Here is a 9,675-nt window from a genome sequence, read left to right as displayed (position 1 = left end):
TGCACACTCCTTCCCACAGCCACTTCAGTCTCTGCAAACATTTGGACTCTGAAGAACATACAGACAAACAGATTTCTATATGGCCTCCAAAACACTTGTCAGCCACTTGAAGTTTCACTTAAGGGGAAAACAAGGCAACTAAGAAGTAATTCTGGTGATCCAGTTGATCACCATTTCCTGTGACAAACAAAGATGAACTCTCAGATTAACCAAGATCCAGAAACTCAATGATATTTGAGTTCCTTGATCAAACCATGGAACCAAACCCAAAAAGAAAAGACACCAAGAATAAGACATACAACATCATTGCTACATGCACAGTGGAATTTTCCATAACATTTAAGCAACTCTTTTTGCATAATGCTCATACTTCCAGGTGATTTTGAGGATCTTAGAGGTGTATTTTGGAGGATGTAGATGGCATGGGTTGTGGTGGTAGGGCCCAAAATCAAGGCAGGATAATTACAGGTAGATTGATTATTAGTAGGAGTAATAGAAAAGACAAAGACTACACTTTTCAGTTAGGTGTCACCTGGGAAACAATGACTCTAAATATTTACGTAACTTTACTCCCACTTTAAATCAAGTCCTGTACATTCCTCTAGTAAGACATCCTACTTGCTAACCATGCCTTGGTGCACCTCCCTGTGCTTACCACCATCATGTACATAAATCATTTTACACAGTGCCCAAATTATTAACATTTAAGTGTTCCTCAGAGGAATACTTACTTGTCCTGCTGTTTGGTTTACATAAAAACACTGAAGTGAAATTTTCAGTGCTGGTGAGCTTTGTGCTCAGCAGCAGAGATGCAAAGTGCTGATCTCCCTCCTTGCTGGCCTTTGGCTGGCCAGTCCTCTTCATCTTACTCAAACACTCCCTCCTCTGCTCCTGAAGGATGAACAGTCATATTTCAGGCAAACTCTTTTGAATTGTTGCAAATAAAAAAAATCTTATCACAGAAATACTGTGATAAGTTGGGAGCTCATTTCATAAAGTTTTTGTTTCAATTTGTATGAACTTCTGCAATAATTGCATTTTTTTAATCTGTAAATTTACTCTAACCCAAGTGACCAAAAATAAGTATGTCCATCTTACATATTTCTTTATTAAGAGGACATTTATTATGCCAATGAAAACAAATAGTGTGGGAAAGTTCTAGTGTGTATATTTTTTTAAGTACATTAGAAGCACAAACAGTAATTACATCCAGACAATCAATTAACTGGTTTAAATCTAAAAAATAAAATAAAAAAATCAGGTAACTCAAAATAAAACATCAATTTTTCTTAATGCTGTTTGGTCAGACAAGCTGTGCTCAGTAGCTATGGAATCTATTAATAATAGATTAGGGGACATATTTCACCCAAATCTTTTACTTAATTTTTACAAATGGCTTAATAGAAGTTTTCATCTGTCAGCAGAGTTTACAGTGATAGAGAAGCAAATCCAATCTACATTAACATATAATTCCTTAACTTGTGATACCGTGCAAAGTGTTGTAATATTTCTGTAATACAAGAAAGGAGAGGAAATAAAAGTAGTTCTTTCTTGGTTTTAGACATTAGGGCCTATGTGCTTCTGCAGAAATCACAATTTTATCTCGGTTGTATCCTAAATGAGCATAGACCTATTATATTTTATTACATTCAGAACACATTTCTCTTATTTATGCCTCTATAGAACAGTTTAACACAGATCTCATGTTGTTCTAAACAAAATAACACCTTTAATTTACAAGAAGACAAATTTTTATATCAGCCCACAAAAAACCCATACATTTCTCTTTACTAAGATCTGAATGAACCAGATGTTCTGTCTCCTCTAAAGTACCTGGATTCCTCAGTATCAGTGACAAAGAAAGTACAAGGAAATTCAAGAGAGGCCCTAATTCAGACATTCCCTTCTCAGTATTTTTTTTTAGGAATGGTCTCTACCCCATTCATAGTTGCTGTTGTTTCTAAAACTGGATCTCATTTTAAATCAATCCTTATCCAGTAAGGGTGAAACTTCTCATACGTCTCCATTTGCTAAAGGCAGATCCCTTATCAGAGTTATTCCTTAGGGGGTCCTAAAGAAAAGAACTAAACCAGAAGAAATCCAATCACTTCCATTCTGTCTTCCAGGTAGGGGAAGCACAATCTATTTTGTAAGACTAGTGTTGAATAAAAATACAACTAAAATACAGTGGAATTTTGGTTTTAATTACAATCTAATATACATACAGTGATGTATTTAATTCTAAGTGTACTGCTAGAAAACCTATCTTAACAATAGCAATTGCTTTTTTGATTTAAAAATAAGAATTTTAATCCACACTTAGAAAAGGAAAACTACTACTTTCTGTCAGCTAATAACCCTGTCAAATTTAATGGGAATTTTGCCACAGTAACAGTTGCAAACTGAGCTTCCTCAGTCTTACATTTGTCCCCAATGACCTCTTAAATCCCACCTGTACACTCAGAAGCAAAGTGAAAGAGCTTTCATGGCTTAGCATAAAATGCCAACTGATGGGTGAATTTTCAGGCTAAAACACTGAGCAAAATGGATATAGCTTTTTTATCCAAATTAATACATTCCAAGTGGGTGGAAATCAGTAACCAAGAGCCTCTTCTTTAAACTGATTTATGCAGAATTCCCTACTGACTCCAACAAAGACAGCTGAATCAGGCCCTACATTCCTTCAAACACTGTCAGCAAGGGATTGGGTGTCTCTGCCTCTGTTTTCCATCCTAGTGTTCCTCTGGCTATGTGATGTCTCAGTTGATAGGGAGTTGCCCCATGATGCAGTTGAAATAATAAAATAGGTAATAAGAGACCAGGGATTAGACTCTGAACCCACCACATTCCATTTGCAAGGCCCTTCCTTTGAGAAATAACACTATGAGAGCATTGCATACAGCTCTCATAGAATCAGTGATGAGTTTAGATAGGAAGGGACTTGTGAAAGTCCTTCAGTCCAATTTCTGTTCAGAGCAGGACCAACTTAAGAATGGGCTGCTCAGGCTCTATCCAGATGATGTCTGAATATCTCCAAGGATGGACACCCCACTTTTCTGGAGTAACCTACTCCATTGTTTCACAACACTTGCTGTGATAAATTTTTAATAATTAGTAGGTATTTCCCTTCCCTAAAATTTGTGCCTGCTCTTCATCCTATCACTGCTCACCCACCAGAGTTGGGCTCTACCTCCTCTGTACCCTGAAGACAGCAGGAAGATCCTCTCTAACCCGTGCTCCTTAAGTCTGGATGAACTCTGCTCAGAGAGCAGTGCTGTAGCCCCTCACCACGTTGGTGTCCTCTGCCAGGCTTGCTCCAGGTGTCAGCAGCTTTGGGTTTAGGCGTGAGTGTGGTTTTTCTGTGCCAGGGTGCCCAGAGTTGGATACAGTACTGGAGTTTCTAAAGTGCCAAGGGAGGTAAAGAATCACTTCCCTGCCTGGCTGCACTCCCTTAGCACAGCCCGTGTGCAGTTGGCCACCGCCACTGCAAGAGCGCCGCTGACTCACGGAGGAGAGGGATGAGTCTCTGGCCAGTACAGAGTTCAGAACAGCTCTGATCTGCACTTTCCTTTATTCAGTAACTTGCAAAAGGCTGACTTCATTTCCTCAGGTTTTCTAGATACCAGTAAACTGAGACAAAATCAACTAGAGTCTGTGATTTCTTAGCGGGTATAAAATCATTTGGGGATTTCCCTCCCACTTCATCTGTTGAAAGTATTAAAATTTACTTACTGAGGATAACTGGGGCATTATTTTATCAGCTTCACAAGTCTCAGCAGCCAGCCTTCATTGCCTCAAAATGTCCATCCAGATGCAAAGTCTTTATACACCACACTGGATAGAACATGATCCATTTATTAATAAATACATCTTTAATACATGGTATTGTGCACTTCCAGTGCAGTTATCTGGGTAAATTCAGCCCACAGACATCAATGGGAAACTTCCTATTAACTCACAGAGCATTCTGTTTCATTTTTAGCCCCTTCTCATTTATGCATTGGCTCAACTCATGACAAACTGATTGATTTGCAGTATAGAGATGCTTTCTAGCTATTTTTTAGGATAGAATCAGGTTGCCTTTACTTATAAGGAAACAGGAAATATGAATTGCAGTTAATTAAGAAAATACGTTCATTTTACCCATAGCAAAATTAGGTAGAAGCTATTTGAGGAGGAAGTTGCAATAGATTCCACATACTGTGGCTCAAAGTGGGCATGAAAATGGACAGGAAGAAAGCTCTGTGTGTTTTCTGGAGGTTGAAAACCCTTTTTTTTCTCTCCTACAGAAAATTAAGAAACAGGGCTAGAGTTAAAATCTATTCTTTAGAACACTTGAAATGAGAGTAACTTTTACTAATTTCTAGTACAAATTATTCCGATTCTGTTTAAATGGGGGAAGACATTCCAACAATAAAAAAATCTTTTCAGCTTTTTTAAAAAACAGAATTACTGCCTCTAGAATGTCCCTAATGGTTTACAAATTATCAACACCAGGTCCACCCAAAATTGCTATTACTGTGATGATTGGGGTGGAGTTCAGATGAGATTGTGCTGCTACATTTCTTTTTTAAAGAGTCAGGTTTTGACACTTTACAAATTTGAAATAAAGATGTTGAACACTTTTTCTAACTTCATGAACTCCTTTCAATACCAAGAAAAATACCACATAACTCCAGACAAACAAGAATGAAGGTCAAACAGGCACAGAGTCAGCAGAGGAAATGTCATTCGAAACCCATGAGGGAGAGCCATGGAAAAATACTTGACAGGAGATGCTTGGGAAAAAGGACATCTATATCTATCTATCTATAGATATATGGATATATATTAAGGCTGACTTTTCCCACTCCTGTTCATCAGTAAAAGGAAGGAAGTGTAATTTTACGGCTGAAAAGTGGATGATGTAAATAAGGAGATTCATGGTGCCTTTGCAAGATAAGGAAATCTTTCAGAGGCTCCAGTCTGGACACATTTTATGATAAACTATTGGGAAAACAGAGTTTCCCTGCACTGCAATGATCTGGAGAATCTTCCCTTGGCACTACAAGCCTAGTCCAAGCCCAAGATATTTTTTTCCTCTCCACTTATTTCAGCAGAGTTCAGAGCATGCCTTGACTTCAGTGTGGTGAATGTTATTCCATCAGTTAAGCTAAGCTAGAGCGGTGAAATTTCTGAAAAGAGCCTATTACATTGATTTGAAATGATTTTTATGGAGAACCAGAAACAATTCTTCCATACAGGTGGCTACAAAGTCTTTCCTCCTGTTCCAAGTACTCAATCCTGTGCATTCATTGGTCTGTACATGAGGCTCTTTACCTACTCGGGCTTTTGTCACAAACAGTGAACTAACAACAAAAAGCCTGTGCAGTCTTGCTGACTAAATATTCAGTCCTGCACACTGAAAATACAAAGCGAAATTCCAGAAGTGTTCCCTAAACCAAGAAATAACTGCTTTTGGAATTTACTCAAACTTGTAAAAAAAAAAGTCTTCAGAATTCACATATGTATGATGCTCTAATACACATGTTCAAGGGTGTCAAATTCAGAGCTAAATGTCTTATAAAAACAACTGTACCATTATATCAGTTCAGCAGATCACTGATATGCATGTGCCAACAATAGTCACTCCCCATGGAATCCTGGAAAAGTTGTTTCTTCTAGGGCAGCTCAGCATTTGAAATCTAATTATTATTTTCTGTGTTACTTCTTTTTGATTGGTTTCCACCTTTCCTCCTATCACAAACTTCATTTTAAGGGCAGTTGACTTAGGCAACCCTGGTAGCTACTTACCCTGATTTGACAGGTTTGTTCCACAAGCTGTCCTTCCCCTTCCTGCAGTCAAAAACTGTATAAATACCATTTGCAAGTAAAAAAATAAAAAAAAGGAAAGAAAAAAGTTTAAACATTTTAAATTTAATATTATTAACTATGCCACTAGCTACACCCATAATATGGGAGATGTTAGTCCTGTGCTTAACCAAATCCCATGCTGGATAAGTGAGCTCTTCTAACACATTTGGAACTAAATTCTGTTAACTGTGATTGAAGGACCAGAGTAGAAAGAAAACCTGAGGAATTTTTTCCATTCATGAAGACTGCAGGTGGGATGTAGCCCAGGAAGATGCTGCAGAGTACAACAGAGTGTTAATCTGCAAATCCCAGCTATAAACCCATTGGAATCTGCACTGTTCAGCCCTGCTCCTGAGCTATCAGCAGACAGCTGGGTGTAAAGAACATCTGACAGCTGCCAGGTGTGAAAGCTGCTGTTCTTCAGATGATCAGCAAAACATGTTCCCCAGTTTCCAGCACTTCTGCTAGAAAGCATTCAGCAGACGGGGTGGTGATTTCATTTATGAGGTTGCTCATACTCCAGAAGCTCTCCGAAAGGCTCAGTGATTCTGGCCTATTGCAGTGTATGAACAGGACAGAAAGCAAGCTCCAGACAACTGGCCACTGCTTTTGACACCAGGTCTAGGCAAGGTGCAGCAGCATTGCAAAGACATTTGGACAGCAAGGCAGAAACATGTGCAACAAGTAGCCCATCTCCTGGGTTACTGCAGAACTTTGTTTGCCTCAACAGGATCTTACAGCCCCTTACACAGTCATTTTAAGACCTGTTTTCCTTGTCAACAGTCTCATTGTTCTCAACCTACAAAAAGGGAAGAGAATAATTATGAAGGGTGGTAGAATGTGTCTCATTATTGGGGATTTTAGCAAGTATTTATCAGTTATATTCAGAGATTTGTGGAGGTGACTGAGCACTGGAACAGGTTGTGCTATAGAGGTTATGGAGTCTCCATCCTTGGAGATTCCAAATCCTGGCTCTAGGTGACTCTGCTTATTCAGTGCATGTGGCACCAGATGACTTCAGAGCTCCAGGTTCCACTGGAATCTATTCAATCACTCCTCTCTGATGCTTCTGTGGGGCACAGTGTTTCAACAGATTTTCTGCTTCAGAAACCCACAGCCACTGAGTTTGAATTCATACTAGCCAACTTCCCTGTTCTCCTAAGCACAAGAACTCTACAGTGCTACTTTGACTCATGTGTTAAGCTGTGTTAAGCTCTTAAACAACTACATCTGCTCCTTGGAGGAAGGTACTAGAGCATATGCCTGAAATTGCAAGGTTAAGGGACTCCTACAGACTGGATGCAGAGAGCTACCAAATGGAACTCACACAGAATAACAGCAATACCACCAAAGGAGGCAGGGAAATGTGTGTCAGCTCAGCCCCAGTGCAGGGCAGGGCTGCACTGCAGTGCTGCAGTAGCACTGCTGGTTTGAGCCCACCTGCAGAACTGCCAGGTGTCAGGCAGGTGCCCAAGCAGCAGATCCTGCCCTGCTCAGGCCTCCCCTGGGCAGCCCCTGCCAACTCACTGAGTAAAACAACTTCTGCACCAGCCGCCTGCCTGTGTGCTTTTCACAGCTATACAGATGGTTTTATTTCAACACTGCGTGTCTTACCTGCTTCCTACGTGTGTACATGTGAAAGATTTTGATTTGACTGTTGTCACTGCTGTTCAAGAGAAGAGTTAAGAACCAGTTAAACTCCCTGGCTGATGAATTGGTCACAGCTTCCCACAGGGACTGCTCAGACATCCGCAGTGATAAATAGAGTCAAAGCCTCTACTGGCTCAGCTCATGTTTATTAGAACTATCTGCTAATGACCTAAAGGGAACAATCTTGAGAAGTGTAGGAAATAGTTTCCCCAGCTATTGGTTACTGTAGCATGCATGGCTGACACAGGCAAATAATCTCTTGTAAGAGCACTGCAGGAAGACAGAAGTTACGTTTTATGAAGGATTTTACTTTTCACATTTGGTTTCCTTCCAGTTTGGAAGGAAACTGAGATACTTAAGTTTTCCACAAAAGAAAAATCACGTGGAAAAAAGGCCGGATTTGGATCTCCTAAACGGTTTCAATTTTGACGTTTTAGAGCTGCAAAAGTTGACAAACCAAGACTCATTTTAAAACAAAAGGTTCCATTCAAAGAGTGTTAAAATGTTTTGATTCTTGGAACGTTTCCATTTTTCTCCCATAACTAAATATGAAGAAAAATACAATTCAGTGAAGTATTTTAGAAGAATTGTATTTCTTCAAATGGAAAATTGTCAACATTTTCTTTATTGGTCCTATACCATTTTTATTCCCCTTTATTTTCCTCAAAATATTAGTCCAAAGCATTCTAGAAAAAAAATGGAAATGCTTCTAGTGGGAAGTTTGAGAAAAGCAACTAACTTCTGAAAAGTGAATCCTCTATCTACATTTTTCTTTATACCCTCTGCCTAAGCAGAAACAGATGATAAGTCTCTTAGTAGTTACCCTATCTTCTCCAAGGACGTTAGCAAGTCATTTCAGTTTAAAATACAGACTCCAGGAAGCAAAGGAAAAGTTAGACAAGAACACTACCCATTACCTCTTGCTAAATGTAGCTTGTGCTGCACACCTGGATTACAACATCAGTAACTTGAGCAATGAACCAGGGATATATAGGAAAAGAAAAAGTTTCCATTCTGATCCTGTAGGTTCTTGCCTGTTTTCCACCTTGTGAAAGCTGCATAGAACACAAAATGGCCAACTGGCAAGTTTAAAGGAGGAACTCAGTCATCTGACAGGCTCCTTATGTGCCCCAGCTTCCACAGGCCCAAACACTGTCAGACACGCACCAAAACCTGGCACGTGCCACAGAACACACACAGAGCAGCCCTGCACTTAGGACTGGGTTCTGCTGCTGCTTCTACAGCCCTGGCCAGCCATTCCAGTTTAAATCACTGTGACATTGACACCAACACCCCCTGTGAACACCTTTGAGGGCACAGAAAATAAACGTTTACTACATAGCTTTGAGATTTTTCTGCACGTACAGATTTTAAAGCCGGGGGTACAGTTTGGCCTGGAATTAAAGTCAACATATAAATAACAATTTCTCTTACAGAGCTACATTGGCAAGAATCCCAATCCCTGAAAAGGTTTCTCTATAGAAAGAGAAGAGGAGCAGAAGGAAGGAGAAGTTACCAGAAGACTTTTGGTTTTTACAGAATACTAACACTGTTCTTAAACGTATGGTGATGAAGTGTTACATAAACGTACGTGTGGCATGAGACCACTAGAGGGGAGTAAAGTAACTTACAAGTGAATGTTTCCTCTACTCGGTTTTGCTGTACAAATTGCATTTGCACATGGTAATTAACAGCTATAGTAAAGCCAGAGTATTAAAGAATTGCATTTGCTTAACATTCTAAGCAAAGTTGATTAGATAATTACAGGATTTCTGTACTATTGTCCCCTCTCACTAGGCTGCAGCCTGACAGGGAACATTCGTCATCTGGATGAAGCCAGAACACCAGGGATGGCATTCAGCCAGAACATTTGGCAATAGACATGGATTTCTTTACTTGTATTCAGATTTACAAAGAAGCAATGCTACATGATGGAAACAGACTCATTTTATCAAGTGTGAAAAAGGCATTGGGCTCAAAAGCTTGCTTGGTAGGTAAGCATGTACAACAAGGAAATGAAGAACCCTGGTTCTCACACAGATCACCATCAAAGTCTACACAAGAGTGAAATATTTACCCAAGCAACACGAACAGAGAGGAGCATGATTAATTTGGAAGTGCAAAGTACTCTGCATCAGAATGCTGGGTGAAATCTCACTCCAGCTGCAAGTA

This window comes from Prinia subflava, chromosome 15 (genome assembly GCF_021018805.1).
Source record: "Prinia subflava isolate CZ2003 ecotype Zambia chromosome 15, Cam_Psub_1.2, whole genome shotgun sequence".
NCBI classification, from domain to species: Eukaryota; Metazoa; Chordata; class Aves; order Passeriformes; family Cisticolidae; genus Prinia; species Prinia subflava.
This window is presented reverse-complemented; position numbering follows the sequence as displayed.